General features: G+C 45.1%; 1 pseudogene; it reads right to left on the minus strand.

Moving 5' to 3' along the window:
* Window positions 1–774: 774 nt before the first annotated feature.
* On the minus strand, window positions 775–7,900 carry LOC136497095 (LRR receptor kinase SERK2-like; annotated as a pseudogene).
* Between the last annotated feature and the right edge of the window lie 14,794 nt (window positions 7,901–22,694).

Below are 22,694 nucleotides of genomic sequence, written 5' to 3' on the forward strand. Positions count from 1 at the left end.
GTGATGTCAGGGACGCTCGTCAGTGTTGTACTGTATATGAGTAGCCATTGTTCTCTGTCAGTGGTGTACTTCTACGGTCTATCTTTGCTCTTGCTCAAGGCCCGTTGGAAACACAAGAACTCTCACTCTGCGAACAGGACCTTAATTATCTGTAGCCTGTAGGTTGTGTTCTTGTGATGACTGCCTGCGCTGCAAGACGCTGTTGCTAATTGCATGGTCCATTTCTGGGGAAACAACGTTGCATTATTCATCCTGATCCTGGGTCCTGGCTGCCGTACCTTATGAGAAGAAGAAGAAAAATGTGACGGTTAAATCGAGCACGTTCAGGTGTAGCCTGACCAGCGCACAGCATGGATGTACAGTAGGAGTAGCAGTGGACTTGTTTATCGGTGAGCGGCTGAGTGGTTGTCTACCACCGATGCGTGCCTGACAGCCTGAGCGCGCTGCGCCCACCGCAGCAGTGCTGCGCTATGCCTGCCGCCCAGCACGATACAGTCGGCAGGTCACTGCTCTCTCTAACTCGTACGCTCGTCACCCCGCTGTTCGGAGCGTCACCAAGCGCAGCCACCACAACGACGTGCTGGCTGCTATGGACGCCATCGCAAAAACGAAAAGCAGCTACTACTATTAAACTACTGAGCTCAACAGAGGCTGGTGTCATACTGCTCTCTAATAATATAAAAAAAAAACCAAAACTTACAGAAGTCAGGTGAGAACACGAGTACACAATTTCAGCTACAATTTTCGCAGCTATCATCCAGGACCAACCACCAAACTACCTGCTGTCATATTCACAGACAAGGAATTTTCAGCTCCTCGACGATCATCTACCTCCGCATCAGTCATCGCCTACCTCGGGCCCGAAAGTTCGACGGCCCTGAGGTTGTAGGTGGAGTCGACGATCCAGTCGTTGTGGCGCGGGGCGAGCTCTGCCTCCTGCCGCATCACCTCCACCTTCTGCCACTGCTCCCATCGCTCCGCTAGCCCGTCGCCCTCCAGCATCCGCACTACCTCCGACATCTTGGGCCGCTCCATCGGGGACCCCTGCGTGCACAGCAGCGCCACCTGGATCAGCGACTCCACCTCCTGGTCCGCGTACCGGCCCTGCAGGTCCGGGTCCACCAGCTGCTCCAGCTTCTTCTCCTTCAGCAGCGCCTTCATCTGCAACCACGACAATAACACCAGCTTCTTCATTTCTTTCCATTCCTTTCACAGGTTTCAAGCATTTAACGAAGCCAGCTCATGCCTCATGGTGTACTGCAGTCTGCAGTGCAGTACTTTACTTACCCAGTCAAGGAGCATGACATCGTCATCATTCGCGAGACGAGCGAGGTCGAACGCCCTCTGCCCAGTGATGAGTTCCAGGAGCATGATCCCGTAGCCGAAGACGTCCGTCTTCTCAGAGGATTTTCCGGTGGAGAGATACTCGGGGGCGATGTGTCCGATCGTCCCACGTACAGCAGTCGTCACGTGGGTGTCCTTGTAATCCATGAGCTTGGCGAGGCCAAAGTCACCCATGACGGCTTCAAAGTCTTCGTCCAACAGGATGTTGGCGGTTTTCACGTCGCGGTGAATGATCTTGGGATCACAGTGGTCGTGCAAGTAAGAGAGACCTCTGGCTGATCCCAGCGCGATCCTGGCCCTTGTTTCCCATTCGAGAGGGGGATCATTTGACGTGCGTTCTATACAAAATCAAAGCATCAGGAATGAAATCAGAAATATGCAAACTAAAGTTGGACTACAGAAAACAGAGAGAAACGAAAGTAAAAATGGTTACATGCTTTTGACACAAATTTCTAGCACTTTGTTTTCAATTAAATGCAGAAGAACAGATTTGAGCGGTGAGAAAGAATAAGGTACCTCGAAGGCGCATATACTAGCAACCGCTCTGTAGGAGTCATGCAGAATCCACGGAGCGGAAGCAGATTCCTGTGCACTGCCATGCTAATCAATTCAACTTCTGTTTGGAACTGGAGCTCTCCCTTTGTACACCTTTCCAAAACCACCTCTTCCTAGGACATTCCTATTGTTAATCTGTGGCGACTTGAAGCTCTCTCAGTGAAAACCTCTTGAGTTGTCCAAGGTGAACTTCAGGATCCTCCTCAGCTGAATCGAAAGGAGAGCATATAAATGAAATGAATAGCACAGATGACAACAACTGCACAGTGGTATATAATACCGACCAGGGACATCAAAGAATTGCTCTTCAGGTTTTCGCTTCCGACACAATGTGTATCCAATAGCAGGAACAGCAATCAGAAATGCAGTGCCAGCCGCAACACCTCCAGCAATTGCTCCAGTGCTGGACACGCCTGAGGGAACAGAATTAACACAGTTAGGATATGTCATGTACCATAGTTTGATCATGTCAGTGCTTCGCTCTTATGCATATCTCAAACAGTAGCATGATATGACAGAATATACAGCCAATCACCGTTCCTTTTGATGAAGCTGGTGATGGGGGATTGTATGGAGGGGGTGGGGAAAAGGGAGGAGCCCCAGGACAAGGCTTTGTAGTACCAGGGCCACAAAGATTTGGGTTGCTAGCAAAACTGTAATAAAAAGGTTAGAATTGTCAACATCAGAAGACACAGGTTTTTGTTTTCAACTGGCAGGAGAACTGCATCAAAAGATGCAATTAAGCATCCAAATTCATCCAGAAATTACCTTATAGGTGTAAACAGAGAAAATGAACCACTTGATGGCACCCCTCCTGAGAGATTGTTGTTTGAGAGATCCCTGCAAGATTGTCAAAACACTTTTTGCTGTTATCTAACATCCTGAACAGCTGTAATGATGTATAAAAGGGCAACAGGTAACTTACAGAACTTGGAGAGTGTTGATATTGGTCAACGTTTTCGGAATTTGGCCAGAAAGACTGTTGTTATTAAGACGGCTGTCCTTGGAAGTAGATATCCAAAGAAATAAAAACGTTACAATCTTTCCAATAGTCAATAGATAAGCTTAGAGATAATGTAATAAGTAACAAGGCAAGAACTAGACAATGGATTTTGCCTTTCATTTTAAAAATCAAAAGAAAAAGACACAAATGGACAAGTGAATGATTGATGTTATGAAAACCTTAGTATCTACTAACACAAAGTGAAGAGTGCATTTGGAGGATAACTTTGCGCAAACCTATTGTTGGGCACATCATGCATATATTACTGTTCTGTAAGAACTTTCTATTTCTCCACATCATTGTCAGATAAATCATGACCGAATAACAATCAGATACTTTATACTAACAGGATCAACATATATTGATGGACAATGCCACATGAACATATCACTTCTGTAACCAGGGCAATTGAATTAACTTACAGAAACTGCAACTTTGATAGTTGGCCCAAGGTGTCAGGAATGCCTCTAGTGAAGTTGTTGAGGTACTCCCTCCGTATACAAATTTAAAGTCGTTCTGGGCGACGCTACATCCATGCAAAAGGAAGTCGTTCTGGCTTGAGGGGCTGGTTTTGGACGCGTTTGCCCCTGGCGACGCTTTGTTCCGCGCGCCCGCTGGTTCTCCGTTCGATGCCCAGCACGCTCGCCGCCCGCTTCGTTAATACGGAGTACTCCCAGCACGCTCGCCGCCCGCTTCGTCGCTCGCGTCAAGGCAGTAAACACGTGCCGCCCTCGCGCAGGTGCTGCTCGCCTTCGCCCTCGCTTTCTCACGCTCGTCCGCGGCTTAGTGTTTAGGTTTGCCATGGAGTTCGGCGGCGCAGGTGGTGCTCGTCGTGGAGTCTGGCGGCACGGGTGCGGAGGAGTCGCAGGAGATCGCGCTGGAGTCGCTGCGGAGGTCATCACGCCGGAGTCGCTGGAGGTCATCCCGCCGGAGTCGCAGGAACCGGAGGAGGTCGTCACGCCGGACTTGGAGATGGAGGTGGTGCCGGACTCGCAGATGGAGGCGGTGCCGGACTCCATCACGCCGGAGTTGCAGATGGCGCCCGACTCCATCACGCTGAACTCCATCGCGACGGTGGCGGAGGCCAAGGAGGCCGAGTCCATCACGACGGACTCCATGCCGGACTTGCAGATGGCGCCCGACTCCATCGCGACGGACTCCATCGTGCCGGATTCCTTGCCGCCGGGCGCTTTTCTTTGCGGTCGCTGCGGTCTTGTCCATGAGGACCGCGAAGCATGGAATCGTGCACACTCGCGGTTCAGGCCATGCCGTCGCTGCGGTCTCGTCCACGCGGACTACATGAGTGACGCCATTGCCGGCCGCGTCGAGGTGGACTGCGACCTTTTCATTGAGCATTACGGTTGGTTGCTGCCGAGAAAGGATGATGCCAAAGCATCGGTAAGATATGGTTTGATTGTTACATGCAGCAAGAGTAGCACAGGCTAAATTTAGTTCTAATTAATTGTTACAAGAGAATGACTCTACTACTTAAGCTAACTAGCATCATTCTAATTTTTTCATGCAGCAAGAGTAGCCTCAGCTTCATGTAGCAATGATGGATCACAAGGGATGCAAGTTGGCAGACGTTCTTCTCTTTCCAATGTTTCTTTTTTCATGTGAGGTATCTTGAAGTTGTTGCAACCTTTCTTCTTCATAGCTTCCATCAAAACACCTTGTAGTGTTAGAAATATTCGGTTTGCTTTGCGGCTCGAGTACTCCATGAATGCCTACAAAACAAGTGTGCAAGAAATGAATGAATGGGCAAATTTGTTGTGGAAGAAAACATTGAAACATGTGTGAACAATTTGGGCAAATTACCTCTTGCACGGCTGGAACTAGAGCCTCTATTGTTTTTGCATTCTTCTTATATTGAATTGCTTGTATAGCTCGAAAAAAACCCAAGTCAAGAATGTTGAAATCCGGAGAGTTTGGTGGTTGACATATTAGGCGAATATCGAATCCTCCTAGCTTAGCGGCCTCACAAAAATCCGGATCATCCAATTTCAAGTGGGAAGGTGCATTGTCCTGTTGAATGAAGATTGGTTTGCCCACATCCTCTCTTGGCCACTTAGCTCGAATGGCAGGCAACACTTGGTTGATCATAAAATCTCTGATCACTTCTCTAGTGATCGAAGTAATGGGCTTCATAACCATGTCTCCACGGACATGGCCGGTTCTCTCATTACCTCTCTGAGCTGGTTCATAACGAACAAGTGGAAAACAACCAATCCTACCATCAAAAATACAATTCCCATCCCTAAACCTTGGCCGAGCGCAAACACACAAGAACATGAGCCTAGGGATGTAGTTCTTATTCTTACAAGTCCGATGGGGATCATCTTCTTCGGGTAGCAAATAATAGCTTTCAGATTTTTGAGATAGGTAGAACCATTTCTCATCAATGAACACAAAGTCAAAAAACTCCTTGAACCTTGGATCATCAAGCAATTCCCTATTAACCATGTCAACACACCACTGTAACCTAGACCTCTTGTTAGCTTGAGTGAGATATGGTTTGATGCTACTAGAGTGGCGCCTAATCAATCCTTTTTTCAAGTACCTTTGAATTTTCCATTTGCTCATGTTTAGTTTGGCGCACACATCCTCTATAGTCATTCTTTCCTTTAGAGGAATGTTACGCAATGCTTCTAAATCAACAGGAATTGCTTTATGGCCAACTCTACCCTTCTTTAGACTAGAAATCACAACCGGAACATTGCTTTTAAGCTGTGTTTTACCTCGTTTCCAAACACGCTGAACTGACCGAATGTGAAGGCCAAATTGAGCAGCAACAAATGCAGTATCTTTCTTGTGTAGTGTACCATTATTGCTTCTAGTCAACAAAGCTTGGTAAACTTGTTGTCAGAGCTTTTCAGTCATATCTTTCCTCCGGTTGGGTTCTTGCTCTTGTTCTTGCACGATGGGGTTGTCCCCAGCAGGTTCTGTTAAAAGAAAACAAGCATTAGTTGTCGGCAACATGTTCTGTTTATAGTGAAAAAAACAAGAACTCTTGGTCGGCAACATGTTCTATTTATAGTGAAAAAAACAAACACATTCTTCTACTAGTCACGGCATGTTCTATTTATAGTGAAAAAACAAGCACTATTGTTCGGCAACATGTTCTATTTATAGTGAGAAAAACAAGCACATTCATCTATTTGTCACGGCATGTGCATAATAGTAATAGCCACGGCATGTGCATATTGTAAATAATATGGAAAAAATGGCGTACCATCGAGATTTTGTAGATAATTGAAATCGACTGCACCAAATTCATCTAGCGGCAAGTTTAAATCAAATCCTGTAACAATAGTCCTTTTGATATGAGAAACGATTGAGAGGAAGAGATAGCACGGTAGAAAATGGACAAGAGACGAACAAGTAATACCGTTGTCATGTTCCAACGGAGGGTCGTTGAGATCAAATGCAACGTCGCCGTCGTCATCGTCTTCTAATCGAACGTTGAGATCAAACGCAGGAAGGAAATTAGCCATTGTGCCGTAGAGTGGAAGAAGTAGATGAACAAGAGCTAAGCCATGTCGTATAGGATAGCAACAAGCTAAGAAGCAGGCAAGCTAGCTAGGCGTGCAAGTAGTAGATGCAAGCGTCGGACTCCAAGCGTCGAAGCGTCTTAAATAGAATAAGCAGGACTCCAAGCGTTGTACTCGTGCGCACCAGAATTGAAATGCCGTGAGCGCCAACGAAGCAAACGCGAAAAAAATAGCAGCAAACAACGAAAACGAGAGCGACAGCGGCCAAAATCGAAGATAACACGCCCAAACCAGCCTACCGACGCGCCAAACCATCCCACCCGCACGTTCACAGTGCCATGCAATTTTTCCACAGACCCAAGCAAAATCTTGTTAAAACAAAAAAAACGCCGGCCAAGGGAGTCGAACCCTGCCTGCAAGCCTCAAGTCCCACCCACCTGACCAGTCCAGCTACGAATCGTTCTCGTCTAGGAGTCATCCACAGACGTATTTAATAAGGGTAAACATGGAAAAATACCACTTAATTAATGACACCTTGGTAAGCACAATCATGTCCTAAACGACTTTTATTTCCTATATGGAGGGAGTACAGATCCAAACTGACCAGGTTAGTTAAGTTCCCCAGTTCAGGTGGTATTGGCCCACTTATGTTGTTACTGTAAAGTTCTCTGTTGCAAAATGATGAAACATAAATTCAACACGAAGGCAACCTATATATTTATTGGAAAATATATACGGTAAGAAATAGTAAGAGAAGTGAGAACTGTTGGGCGTCAGACAAAAGGAGACATAATGCACCCAAAAGCATGCACACATGTTTCAGAAGCTCCACAAAAACTAAGCAATTATGCTAAACCAATATTGGGATTGCAAGATGCACCTATATGGCATCATGAAACTATTAGCTAAATTATCAAAATCATGGATGTGGAAACTTACAGATATTGCATATTTTTCAATTGCCCAAGCTGTGGCACCAACGGACCTGATAGTTGTGCATTTCCAAGATCACTAGCAAAAGGGAGACAGTACATATTCGAATGGTCAGCCTTTCACCTCAAAGGGGGAATAAACAAAAAGATCTTTGATCAACTTACAGTCTGATGACACTGTTATCAGGGTTACAAGTAACATGGAACCATGTACATGGAGGTATCATCACAATAAGCAATAATCTACCCATTAGAAATTTAAGAGGATGCATAAGCTTTGCCCTTCATTAATATGCCGTTAATATAGTAATGTTCTTATATGTGGTTAAACGCTTGTCTTTATTTTGACTTATGCACATCTTTTATTTCGGCAGACAATACCTTTTTCAATAGGTAAAAAAAGCGTATCAAATGTAAAGCATCATGGATTCAACGCAATATGACTAGCATCTAGAGTAGTAATTACTCTTATACGGGTTCAGTTACTTTGGTAGTATCATCTTTTAATCATGAGTACATACCCAAACGTTACTATCCATTTCAAGGATACAGCCAACATGTAAAAATCACTAGCATTTAAGACAATGCGGTTTCTTTCCACACGTGTACTAGGAAGATGATAAAAAAAAAACACTCTGAACAATGCACTCTTAATGATTAAGCCATGCTTTCCAATTCTTCACAATTAGTTCGCACGTCCGTAGGACGCTCAGTTTTTAAGAAAGTAACGTACGCATTCATTTTTTCTTCCGTTATGTAGGTTCAGTTCATTCTAAATGGCACCGCTTTATTTAGATAGCAAGTACAGGTTGTTCGTTAACAACGTACCTTTAATATATCAGTCCATATCTACGATGCCTGAACAAATTAATGAGACAATTATAACTAAGTATAGTAATCTCCCCACCTCCCAACCCAAACAGAAAAAGGTTCAGTAATCAGAATTTCTTTCCTCCAGCTTCCATGAGTACTAATGTGCTATCTTTAGCCAAATAAACAAAAACGATCATCTTAGTTCAGATTCAATGGTGAAATGGAATGAAAATTTACTGTGTAGTAGTGAATCAAAGACCAAAGTTTTGCATCAGAAAAAAAAATAAGCCCTGCATATGCACCTTCATAGAAAAAACTTAAAGGCAACAATTTCGACAGAGCCTAAAATGGTTCCTTTGGAACCTTGAGGCCCAAAATAGTTCTAGACGCTCACAGGAGTAGAAAGCAGGCTACACTTCTGTGCATAGACTGCATTTGTTCCAGAACGAATTGCCTTCCAGGTTTGTGCAACCAAACCCTTTCCAGATGTAACAAAACAACGCCTGTCATCCAAACATTGCCGTATATTACAAAATGACAAAACACTAGGAGAGACAAACACCTCGGCACCTCGGCCCCCAAAGCAATCACTCCAATCAGTCAAAGCGCTGGAAATGGGAACCATAGGCTATCGTTTCATCCCCTGTTCAGTCCCCGCCCATCAACAGAGGCTTGTAGGACGCTAACAAACACTAGATTTGTGGACACCATCCCCAGATTTTCAGCCATTATCCCCCCTAAAGGAAATTCGCTCCGCTGTGGGCTGCTCATCAAACCTTGAAGAAAATAAAGCACAAATTACATGAAGCAGTGGCGTACGCATACCCTCCGTGTTGGCGACAACAGGGCTCACGCCGACCACCACCACCAGTCCACCACCACCTCAGCGACGCCGCCATCCCGCCGACGCCCGACCCTCCTCCCGGCAGCCAAAACCACGCACGCGCGCATGTTACCACTGCGCCACCCCCTGAGCTGACGACGCCGCCAGGACCTCGCTCAGCTTGCGCCGCCGACGCCGCCGTGACAGCTCGGCCACCGCTCCTCTCCGACGGGAAGCGAGAGATTCTCTCTCTTGTATATTTTTTTTACCAGTGTTTTTTCAAGCTCGGGGGGTTTTAAAAACTTTGGCGAGGCTTGCGTGTGGAGTCCGACCCCAAAATTGTTCCACTGGTAAACGAAAACGAGGGACATGCGAGGGGGAGCTCAAAGTTACGCCGCGTTATCCGGGTAACTTTACTGACAGGTGGGTTCACGAGGTAGGTCCCACATGTCGGCCGGTGAAACTTGTCCGTCCAGTGCTGGGTTTCGTTTGGGCGAGTGCGATGAGGACTGCGGTAAGGCACAGGCGCTGACGTGGGTGTGATGGCGTGCTGGGGATTTCGTGGACGCGGTCCTCGTACACTCGTCCCCAGATCACTCATTCAATCACATGTGTAAGTTAATCGAGAAAGCTTGTGTCTTTTCGCTTATCCAGAAAATCCGTTTCTCTTTTTTCTATCATTTCCACGTTTCTAAGGGGAAAAGTGACAAAGGTGCGATTCATGAATTTTGCTATACACTTAGATATACGGTATGTCTAGATGCATAGTAAAAACAATGTACGTAGAAAAATAAAATGTCTTATAATTTAGAACGGAGTGATGAGTCATCAATGATCAACAATGAGTTGTATGGGTTTGATATATCTCTAGGTATGATTTGTTGTCCATGAAGTTTTGAATCAATTCTAACTCAAACACCTAGCTTCTGGTTGGTATCTAATTTGGGAGAACCGAAACAAAGCATGTTTTAACACACAATGATTCGCGCACGGGTACAAAATGTATCGCCGTGCGGATTTAGCACCACGTGGATGAGGTTCTCACGGAACTTCGGTTATCGGTTGAGAACATATTATGTAGCATCGCATTCAATGAGAACCACGGGTTACCAAATGTGAATGTAATCGGAAAAACCAAAACAAACCATGTTTTTAGACGCATTTATCTGCACGTGGGTATAAATTGCATCGGCGTGCAGATTTAGCAATCTTGTGAATGAGGTTCTTACGAGAAACTTCAGTTATCGATCGAGAACATATCACGTTGCAACGCATTCATACACACGTGGGTACAGGTTGTATCGTCGTGCAGATTTAGCACCACATGAGTGAGGTTCTGACAAAACTTCCGTTATCGGATAAGAACATGTCATGTAGGAATGCATTCATACAGAACTGCGGTTACCAACTACAACCCTCGAGCCTTTCGTGAACATTTTTGTGAATGTATATATTGGACTTTGCTCGGAGGCAGAGTTAGAGTAAAATAGGGGATTCAGCACTATATAATTTTATTGATGCCAATGGTAATATACGATAACCATATACAAATTTTGGTTTGAGCTTGGGTGCCGCCGCATCCACAACAAACAATATAGATTCGCCCCCAAACTTTGCCATATTGCACCGTTACGAGTCAATTAACTATGTCCAATTCCCTTCCCATCCTCGGAAGAATACTAGGTAGAGAGGCCTACTAAATTTCGAACTTCCAAGACATGACTGATTGTTTTTGGTTTTGATAAATTGAATCCTCTCGCTAATTCCCATGCATGTTTTAGAAGTGCTTTCTTTTCCTTTATGGCCCTTGTATATCTTGTTTTCACAAACCATGCACTTACATTTCTGGGGACTCTAATGCAAAATGAGGTTTACTCCGGGTCAACAACACAAAAGGCATACTAGCCTAACATGTACAGTACAGTACGCGCAAGCATAGCAGTTTCCGTTCTATCGTCCACTGCCTACGATTGACGCGATTTCTCTTGCCACCGTTTTTGGCAGTATTTTAATGCGCAGCTTGAATGCACTCCAGTACTTGCATACTAGCATTTTAGCAGCATACTACTCCCTACGTCACTGCCCTTGTTTTTCTGTCTACAGACAAGAAGCGCACAGTACGTTACTACCGAGCAGTACGCTGTACGCCGGTACGGCAGGTCCATGAACTCGTACTCACTCCACTGCACTGTCCTCGGGCCCGCCGGTCAGAGGCCCAGCCTGTGGGCGCGGCGCGGTCAAAGACCGTCCCGTCCCCTCGGTCGTGACGGGGTTCCGGTGCACCACCCGTAATCCCGTACCCCGGCAGCAGGCCAACGGGGAGGCGTCACGCAAAGGGTCCAGGTCGAGGCCGGGTGTTCCGGCGCAGGGCTTTTGCTCCAAGCTCGCGGAGAGCCACGATTTTTGTTCCAATGATTGCGGGGCCCGGCGAGGCGCCAGCTCGGATTTCGGTCAAAATGCTGGACCACGCGGTCTACATCCACGGTTAGCTTTTTTTTTCTGAAACTGGACTGGAGTGCATGAGGCAACTGGCAAGAGTTGGCCGGAAAAAACCCTGACATACCCTTTACGGCCGGCTGCAATTTCAACATAGCATATTTGATTTGGTTTTTGCTCAAACATCACTTCCTATCTTTTACAGTTGTAATAGCGGCGATAAGCACGTACAACCCACGTATCAGAAAATGGTGGTTTCACAAAAGAATGAATCTATCTAACAAATGTCTTCTTTTTCTCTAGCCATTTCACCGAGGTACTTTACCCGCCCCCCTCCCTCATTCCTCTGATCCTCTCTCTCCTACCTCCCTAACAACCTCTATGGTTACCAACATATGCCCATGGTGGAGTCTAAGCCTACACTGGTAGAGAACAGAGCTTTACTCCCGGTGGAGAACCCCCTTTAGTCCCGGTTCCCTACCCGGGAGCCAGCATCCGGGACTAAAGGGGGGGTCCTTTAGTCCCGGGTCAGGAACCGGGACTAAAGGGGGACCTTTAGTCCCGGTGGGTAACACCAACCGGGACTAAAGGTGCCTCCTGACATGCCACGATGGCCGGCACCCTTTAGTCCCGGTTGGTAATACGAACCGGGACTAAATGTTTTTTTATTTTTTTTCTTTTCTTTTCATTTTTTTGTTTTTTTTCAAAATAGGTTTTCGAAGTCGTATTGTACGCTGCTAATTATACATTTATACGCGCGTATAGTATGTTTCGGTTCAAGCACAATGAACGTATTAAATCACACAATTCAAGCATAGAAATAAATAAATAAATATATATATATATATATATATATATGCATGCATCATATATATTTTTACATGCATGCATGCATATGTGTATTTTACATTATATTATTTCATGTGCATATATTACAAAAGATTGCATTACAGTTGTTGTGATATAACAAGTTTCCTTTCATCCTCTAACTTGGCTTCCATGGTAGTGTTGGGTCGAAGTAGAACTCGCCCTTAGAATCGATGACCTGCTCATTAAAAAATCCGGCTATAGACTCTTGAATTGCTTTGATTTGGTCTTGCCGTATGACTTTTTCCTCCAACCATCGAGCCTACAGGTTTAAATTGAAGGAAAATAAATTAATATATGTACATACATATATATATATAAAGACATAGTAACACAATCAATAATAATAATTAAATGAATATATAGTGTATTTTTAACGTACTTTGAGTCTCTCTGTAGGAGTTCTTTGGGAGACCACCTTGATAAACTTGCAAACATAGTAACCACAGTAGTTGTTTTCATGTTCCTGCCTCAGACATCACTTTACGAGAAAAAGATTTGTCATCCAATCTGGTGATCCGATGAAAGCTATATGTTTAATTAATAAAGATGATGCGATTCAGGGGACTTACTTTCAAAGGGATTACATTCAGTGGCGCTTTGCATTTTCCCATGTGTTGCTTCTCAATAAAGGTTTTCCAAATACTGCCCAATAAAAAATTTGTCACGTCATCAGATATAGTTAATCATCATGTTTGTGTGTATATATAGTTGCTAGAGATACCGAAATTACCTCTGGATAATATCTATCATATCTTGGTAGTCTTGTTGTGGTTTTCTCATCGAGTCATAGATTATCAAGTGATTTTTCACCAGATCGATGTCCATCAATATCCAGTGATTGCTGCATGTGTTTATAGGATATAACGCATAACACTCATTAATTAACTAGAATCAACATATGAGCCATTAAGGATGATCGATATTATTAACACTCACTTGAAGTTGTAGGGAAAGAGTATATCCTTCTTGTGGCGTTGGTTCACTAAGAAGTTCATGAGGTTATTCTCTGACTCAGACTTCCAATTAGTCTTTGAAGTAACTGGGTCTTTGAATACTATATGGAGATCAACAAAACCAATTTTATTGTAGCCTTCCTTTCTGAGCTGTGTCATTGTAAATCTGCATATATATAGTACTTGTTAGGATAATTTATATGTATATACACACATATGATGAGTTTAATAATAGATCGAAAGAATTATTATTTACAGGCAATAGCAGCTAATGATAACTTTGTCCAGAGAGGTCAGGTGGCATAGTTGATGAAATTCTACAAAGTCAACATACATAACATCATCGCCACGGAACCAATGTTTGTCTCTAATTCTGACACCAACGCAGAAGTCTCCACCGGTAGACGCCTGCATGTACCACTTGTTTAGCAGGTACATTTGCATCCCCAAATCACATAAGGCTTGAGGGTTGTATAGACTCTGGCCTAGTACAAATTTTTTCTTCCAAATATCAACCTCCGCCGCACTCTCAATGTTTCCATCACCAAACATCTGGTAAAGGTCGAGACCAGTCTCATCAATAAATTCACCAAGGTGATCCAAATTGACATCCGGAGGTATGTTTGCTTGATGCATTAATCCTAAATTCGAACCATATTCATTACCAACAACTAGCGGGGGGACTGATTGGTGCGATTGTTGTTCGAGTTGTGCAACTCCTTTCCCTACCCGCTTCTTTTTCTGTGCCGCCTCAATTGACTTGGTGAGAGTGCGGTCATAGTCTGTTAACGTTGATTTGGATGGCTTACGAGATTCCCGTTGTTGTTGCTGGTAAGAAGCCACCTTTTTTCTTAGAATATCTGGAGCTACGAAGAAGTATGGTTTCTCCGGGTTTCTCCTTGCTTCTTGATTCTTTTTAAGTTTGTCATAGAATCTGGACATATCTTTTTTATATGCATCAGTTACTTCTTCCTTCTGTTCAGATATTATTTTGGGAATAGCCCTTGGTTTCACGGTAGCTTTCTTTGCCGGTGGGGATTGGTTCTTCGTTTGCGGGGCTGGCCTCTTGGTACTTGGCTTCTTGGTAGGCGGGGGCGGGGGAGGCATTGGCGACCTCCTTGGAGGTGGTGGCAGAGGCGTTGGAGACCTCCTTGGAGGTTGCGGCTGCGGCGTTGGAGACCTCCTTGGAGATGGTGTGGATGCAGCCTCGCCTTCCAACATATTGTCATCGTACAGAGCACTATGATGATCTAGCGATTGAACAATTGGATTTAGGTTGGGGGAGGATCTGCTACAAAAAAAGGAATGGCATATTATTATGAGCAGATTGTTAATTATTTAAGCCAATATAAATTAATGATGTAGTGTTTTCATCTGCACCTATGGTGAGGTAGTTTAGGAGGAGGTGGAGGCGACATCCTAGGAATGATGATGTAGCGCTTGCGCCATAGAATGAATGTCTTCTCTGCTTCTCCTAGAGTCTTCTCGCCATCACCTCCAGGAATGTCAAGAGGCAAATCACTAAAACCTTTTTCAGCTTTATCTACCGAGATGGTAGCATATCCTTCTTGGGTTATATTCCCATGAATCCTTGGTGTCTTGGTTTGGTCGATAGGATTAACAAGACCGATAGCCACCTTGATTGTGGAATTCCCCTTTGGAATGTGTAGTTCACACGATGTAAAAGGTTTAGTGACGTCATCCACAGGGAAGCGCAGTCCTATGTCCCCTTGATTTGGTATCTCTATGGAAGCGCAGCTGCTTTTCAACTGAACAGATTGGCTAATGTTGATTCCTGGCTCTGATGTCTGCTTGCTTGCACTCACTGCTATTTGCACTTGCCTTCTGATTTCCTCCTGCATTCTCGCTTCAAGGTTTTTTCCTGCTCCTGTGCTTCACGCACCGCTTTCTCCAACCTCTAGAGCCATTGTGCCTCTTCTTCCTTCTTTCTTTGACGGCTTCTATAGGAAGGTCTGTCCTGAGGGAATGAAAGCTCTAGTTTGGTTTTGGTGAATTGATGAAACCCTAAGTGCTAACCTAGTTTATCAAGTGATCATGACATAGGTAGCACACTTCAAGTAGAAGAAGCTAATAAAGATCATAGCATGACAATGGTGATGGCATGGCGATGATCAAGGGCTTAAACTTGAAATGAAGAAAGAGAAAAACAAAAAGCTCAAGGCAAAGGTATAAACCATAGGAGCTATTTTGTTTTGGTGATCAAGACACTTAGAGAGTGTGATCACATTTAGGTTTGATAGCCGTACTATTAAGAGGGGTGAAACTCGTATCGGAATGCGGTTATCAAAGTGCCACTAGATGCTCTAACTCATTGCATATGCATTTAGGATCTAGTGGAGTGCTAACACCCTTGAAAACATTTGTGAAAATATGCTAACACATGTGCACAAGGTGTTTGCAGGGTTGAGATGGGTTTGGGTCCCTCTCTCCCTCCCGCCTCGCAAGCTCGGCGGGATTCGGCGCTTTTGGAAAAATGAAATGTCTATTTTCTATTGCGCCGGATGCAAAATTCTTGGTGGTTGGCATAGTTGAGCAAGGGTGAAGAAGTTAGAGTTGAAATGGAGTTGGTCGAAATGATGCTGGCATCGGTCTACTGACCGAACGCTGGGTCACTCAGTGACCGAATGCTGAAAGGCTGTGTCTGGTCGAGCTGTCAGACGGCACAGTAGGTAGGGTTGAGCACCGGACGCTGGTCTGCGTCCGGTCAAGGTGGACCGGACGTGTCCGGTCGAAAAAACATGCCTCGGGGAGCTTACTGGAAATGATCGGACGCTGGGGCTTCAGCGTCCGGTCAGTTTTGACCGGAGCGTCCGGTCAGCGTCATAACCGTTGGAATCTGACGAACAGCGTTTGAAGGCGATGACACGTGGCGTCCATCGGGCGACCGGACGCTGAGGGCCAGCGTTCGGTCAGTATGACCAGAGCGTCCGGTCAGAGCGCGTTTTGCCCAGTGAAGGGGTATAACGGCTCTATTTGATTGGGGCTCTATTTATAGCCCCATGGCCGGCTGTGGCTTATATCTTTGGCCATTTTCATTGACATAGCAACCTTGTGAGCTAAGCCAAAGCCCTCCCACTCATCTACATCATTGATTCATCATCATAGTGAGATTGGGAGTGATCCAAGTGCATTGCTTGAGTGATTGCATCTAGAGGCACTTAGTGATCGTGGTTCGCTACGGATTTCGCTTGTTACTCTTGGTGGTTGCCGCCACCTAGACGGCTTGGAGTAGCAAGGATCGTCGAGCGGAGGTGGTGATTGTCTCTGGCTCCGATCATGGTGATTGTGAGGGGTTCTTGACCTTTCCCCGGCGGAGCACCAAAAGGTACTCTAGTGGATTGCTCGTGGCTTGTGTGATCCTCATCTTGTGTTGGTTGTGCGGCACCCTATTGAGGGTTTGGCGTGTGAAGCCAATTAGCGCGTGAACCTCCAAGTGAGTGAATCGCCACAACGAGGACTAGCTTGCCGGCAAGCAAGTGAACCTCGGTAAAAATCATTGTCTTCATCATTGATTCCGAGGTGATTGGTCATCATTGTTATTCATCTTCGTGATTGATTGGTTCATTCATCTACACGGCGGTATAACTATCCTAATCACTCTCTTTACTTTATCGCAAACTAGTTGACAAGCTCTTTAGTGTAGCTAGTTGTGAGAGCTTGCTTACTTGGTTGGTGTGGCTCTTTAGTTAGTCTTTGAGAGCACACTAACATAGAATAGTGTCTTTGCTATTGTGTGAATTGACACTATCTAAACTAGAATTGTGATAGGTGGCTTGCATTTTAAGTAGGCTAGCGCAACACTCGCTTCACCTTATAATTGTCTAACCACTTTGTTAAGTGTTGTTGTAGAAATTTTATTAGGCTATTCACCCCCCCCTCTAGCCATTAGGACCTTTCAGGGAATCCATGCTCCCACAAGACACTTCCTTTGCCTCTAGTTCGGCCACCGTGTTCAATAGTCCCGATGGTGTATGTCAGTTCATCCTTCTCTCTGTTGGGCCTAAACACACCACTACTAGTAGCTCTCTGAGCATAAAACAATCTTTCTGCTGCTTCTTGCAGTCTTGCGCCATAAACGCACTTCCCTATCTCCTGGTCCAATGTTACCCCATGGGCAAAAAACCAATTCTTTTCACGCTCTCCCCACTCGAGTGATTATGGTGTGATACCCTTGGCAAGAAGGTCTGCTTCCATTTTGTTCCACTTCTTCATGGCAGTCGAGTAGCCACCTGATCCTAAGTTATGGTGGTATGTCTTCTGTTGGGCATTACGTTAGTTCTTTATCACCCAACTCACACCCTCTTCCGACGTTTTGTACTATACAAACTCATCCCAATAGGGCCTCTGCTTTGAGATTGGGCCTGGGACAGTAAAATCTGGTGCTATGTTCTTCTTGACATACGTCGTGTATAGGTGTTTCTTCTAAGTCTAAAACTGGGTGGCCATCTTCTTTATTGCCCAATCCCTAACTCGCTCCTTCAATTCATCACCATCTATTATATCACCATAACCATCTGTTTGGAGCGTGAAATGTTCCAAGACATTATTCCAAATTAACGTCTTGTCACGATCGGAGACAAAACTGATATGAGGAGCGTTGGTCTTCTTCTTCCATTTGTGGGTACTGATCGGGAGCTGGTCCCGTACAAGGTAACCACAGTGGTGCACGAATTTCGTTTTATTTGGCCCCCCCAGTTTGCCTGTATCCACATTGAACTCCGAGATAATGAAGCGGCCCTCCAATGGCTTTTTGGGACCTCGAACATTTTTACTCTTCATTGTAGTTGTTGATGTCGATCCAGAGTGCTACAAAACATAAACATTATTTTTAATGTCATGAGCACACATAAGACATATGATAATATATATAGCTAATAATAAAAAACATATACTTGGCCAATATGTTGTTGCTCATTTTGTTCAAGAGCTAAGTACTGACTCCCGTCATCTGCATCCTCTTGCACGTTATTTTTAGCACCATCATCGCCAGCAACTTGAGTGCCAGTGTTGATCAAATTCATCATCAACTCCTCCTCATCCATATTTCTCGGGTCGGCCATCTAGCTTCAAAAAACAAAACCAATATATAGTACGTCAAATCTTTGCTTACATGCGTAAAATCTATGAACAATATGCATTATTAAATCTTGCCCCTCGGTCACGGACGCAATTCGCCACACTAGGGTGAACTGTGTCGATACTAGGGCGAATTAGGGCTATACATAAACAGCCGAGGGCGAATTACATCGGTGACTAGGGCGAACCACGTCGGTGACATCAACAACGTGGTTCGCCCTAGTCACCGACGCAATTCACCCTAGAGTGATTGTTTAGCGTTAACGATAACGATAATACGAATGTTGATCGACTAGGCCACGAGAGAGGGCGGTGTGACAAGAGTGGTGGTGCTCCACTCCACCGTATATATGTTTGTACACATGGGTGAACGAGGGCGGCAGTGCTGCGCCATATACATTGAAACACATAGGCGAACGAGGGCGGCGGTGCTCCGCGACGTATATATACATGCATATGAATACAAACGATGTATATATACGTGTCGGCGTGGTGGCCGGTGTGCTGATGACGACGACGTGAGGCGGGCCGGTGTGCTGACGATGACGACGTGAGGCAGGCCGGGGCGGTGTCGTCAGTGCATGATGTCGTGATGTTGCAAGTTTCACCTAGCTAAGTTACGTCTACCACTGCTTCGAACAAGACCTCGACATCCACCAGGGCTGCGCCACACTACCGGAATGCATTGTCCACGATGGCCGAGCCTTAGAGCTCCGCCGGAAGGCATCGCGAGATTCGCCACCGTGTGACTTCTGGAGACAACAAGGGCCGCCAGAGTAGGTTCTGGGTGTACAGGTACCACATCCACTTGGACGGCAAGGCTGTTGACTTGCACATGGCGTGCTTCAAGGAAATGATTCGTCGCAGCCATGGCATGCCATTGCCCCAAGACGCCATTGTTGAAACTGACAACCATGGCATGCCCCCCAGGACGACGGCAGCAAGCAGCAAAAGACCCCAACCATGCATGGGCCCTCACTGACGCTGTTTCACCATGCACGACGAAAGCCGAGAGAACTCTCACCTCGGGCGAGCACGGTGGAGGGCCACGGGCACGCGCGGTGGAGGCCGGGCCACATGAGGTCATCAGCGCGAGGTCATCGGCGTTGGAGGGCCGCACGAGGTGAGGCGCGGGCTCCGGTGTCATGGGGGTGGGCTGATGCGTAGGGGAAGATGAATCGGCGGCGGCGCGAGGAAGAAGAGAAAGGGCGGCGGTGTTCAATGAGGAAGAAGAGGAGGGGATCGATCTGCGCCTGGCACTAGCGGTTATATACCTAGGAGATTTACTCCCGGTGCCAGCCACCAGTTGGGAGTAAAGGTCCTTTACTCCCGGTACGTATTACCAACCGGGAGTAAAGGTCCCTTTACTCCCGGTGCGTGTTACCAACCGGGAGTAAAGGTATACCTTTACTCCCGGTTGGTAACACGCACCGGGAGTAAAGGGGTTTTTTTGGCGGGACATGAAACTGCAGCCCACCTTTACTCCTAGGTGGGCTTCCCACCCGGGAGTAAAGGTGGCCTGTAGTTTCGTTTCCCGCCTGTTTTGAGCAAATTTTTTTAATAGAAATATGGATTTTCTTGTTAAATACATAGTAAATTAAATAAAAGGCATAAAATTATTTTGTTAAAAATATGGATTTTCTTTTTCTTTATTGCACATAGGAAAAATGTATAACCTAACTTTTTTTATTTTTTGTTATAATTATAAAACATAATGTAACTAATATTTATTATTTCATTAATGCAAAAATATAGTGTTTAATTAAAATTATTAAAACTATTGGTTTTGGACAGGAAATTTGTTTTCACATCATTTTAACGTTAATATTTTAATTTTTCATCACTCAATATCCTAATTTAACTTTTCAAGAGAGAAATCCCACCAAATTAAACATTGATTTAATTTGAAACACGACATAATAAACATCTGAATTTACAATTATTACATAATATCTCAAACACACACTACATTAAATCACTATATCATCAAGTGGGCACAGCAGTGAACTTCTTCTTTATGTATGTCCCTTGGTTATGATTGCATCGTAACCATGGAGTGTCCTCATCATTTACCAAGATGCTAGGGTCTTTGTTCACTTTGAAGGGCAGAATTCAGTCATACTTTTCATAATCTTCTGACATGTCCGACTTGTCCTCAATTCCCACGATGACTCTTTTCCCTGAAAGAACTATGTGGCGCTTTGGCACTTTGGTTGAGTCATTATCATTTTTCCCTCTTTTTGGTTTGGTAGACATATCATTGACATAGAACACCTGATTCACATCCTTGGCAAGGACGAATGGTTCATCTTTGTACCCAATATTACTGAAAGGATCAAGATGCCCAAGAGGGGGGGGGTGAATTGGGCTAATTCTAAATTTTCTTGCAAGAATCAAATCCTAAGGATAGCCCAATTAACCCCTTGTGCCTAGAAAAGTGTTTATATCAAACTAACGCACAACAACCTCTCAACCTAAGTTCCAAACTTACTCTAGCAAGCAATTCTTATGGAAGTAAAAACAAGTATTGAATTGCTCAAAGTAAATGCTCAAAGTAAGTGCTCAAAGTAAATAGAGAGAGAAAGGAATGCGGCGATGTTTTGCCGAGGTATCGGAGAGTCGCCACTCCCCACTAGTCCTCGTTGGAGCACCTGCGCAAGGGTGTAGCTCCCCCTTGATCCGCGCAAGGATCAAGTGCTCTCTACGGGTTGATTCTTCGACACTCCGTCGTGGCGAATCACCCAAAGCCGCTCACACCTTGAGTTGGGTCACCCACAAGCTCCGCCGGGTGAACACCAAACTCCCAATCACCACCAAGCCGTCTAGGTGATGGCGATCACCAAGAGTAACAAGCACGAACTCTCACTTGACCACACGAAGCCTAATGAGAAGATGGATGCACACTTTGCTACTCTTGATTTGCTAGTGAGGCTACTCTCTTGGATTCTCAAATCACAAATACCTCACTAGGACCTTGCTCTTCTTGGCACTCACAAACGTGTTTCTCAGCTATTGGAATGAGCAAAAGATACTCCACTCATGAGTGGAGCTTCTTATTTATAAGCCAGCCTGAAAAACGAACCGTTATGAGCCTCTACGGGATGACCGGACGCTCCGGTCGTGATGATCAGACGCTCCGGTCAGTTCAACCCGTGAACCAGTTTTCAAGTGATGACCGGACGCTGTCAGGGTCCGGTCAGTACCGACCGGACGCGTCTGGTCGCTCTTGGATGCTTACTGTAAACGACCGGACACTGGATACACAGGGTCCGGTCACACTGACCGGACGCGTCTAGTCACTCTTTCCCAAGTCTAGACCCTTACTGGAGTCGACCGGACGCTGGCCCTCAGCGTCCGGTCACATGACCTCCCAGCGTCCGGTCACACCAGACTTGATCTTCATGGTCAAATGAACTGACCGGACCCTACGGCCAGCGTCCGGTCGCACCGGAGCCAGCGTCCGGTCAGTGTTTGACCCTCCATTCACTTCCAACTTCCGAACATATGTGAATGAAGTTTGCTCCAAAAGATCTTAGGCATTCATAGGAGCTACCTAGAGCTAGTTTTAACAAGTGTGCACCACACCTAACTCACTAGACTCAACTAGGTCAAGCTACCCGTTCATACCCCCCCTTCATAGTACGGCCAAAGGAAAAAACAAAGTCCTAAACTACTCTAAGTGTCTCTCCAACTCCAATCGACACTTAGAACTAGTTATCCTTAACCTTGTCGTCCAACCTTTGAAAACCGAAACGATTTCCATTATAGGGGCATGACAACCTCGATTGCCCAATCGATCTCCATTACCATGACCTAACTTAATTGTCTCTGCAAAACACACGTTAGTCATAGTAATCTTGTATTGACATTAATCACCGAAATCCAACTAGGGGCCTAGATGCTTTCAATCTCCCCCTTTTTGGTGATTGATGACAATACCACCTCGAGTATGTTATGGAGTGAGGTTTTAGACGGGCTTGGTTCATATAAGCTTTTGTCAATAAGAACAAAAGAGTTAGTCACGCTTATATGACCCAAGCCAACACAATGTACTCAAAGAATATGAATTAAGCATGAGTACAAATAACAAAGCTCATTTGCTTCGAAGTGTAAACGCGGAAGCAAAAACAAATGAGCATTCCACAAATGATATGACATATAGATAAAGCAAAGTAGGAATCACACATGTCAAATATCACAATCACATAGATAGCACTATCACATATATATAATAGTATGCATGAAAGTAAACACACGAATGCATAAGTAATAGTGTATCACACAAATAAAACTCCAAATGTATATAATAAGCTAATACTAGATAACTAGCTCCCCCTGAAACTCGCTCCCCCTAAGTCTACATACTCAAACCCTCTC

Source organism: Miscanthus floridulus, chromosome 12 (assembly GCF_019320115.1).
Source record: "Miscanthus floridulus cultivar M001 chromosome 12, ASM1932011v1, whole genome shotgun sequence".
In the NCBI taxonomy this organism is placed as follows: Eukaryota; Viridiplantae; Streptophyta; class Magnoliopsida; order Poales; family Poaceae; genus Miscanthus; species Miscanthus floridulus.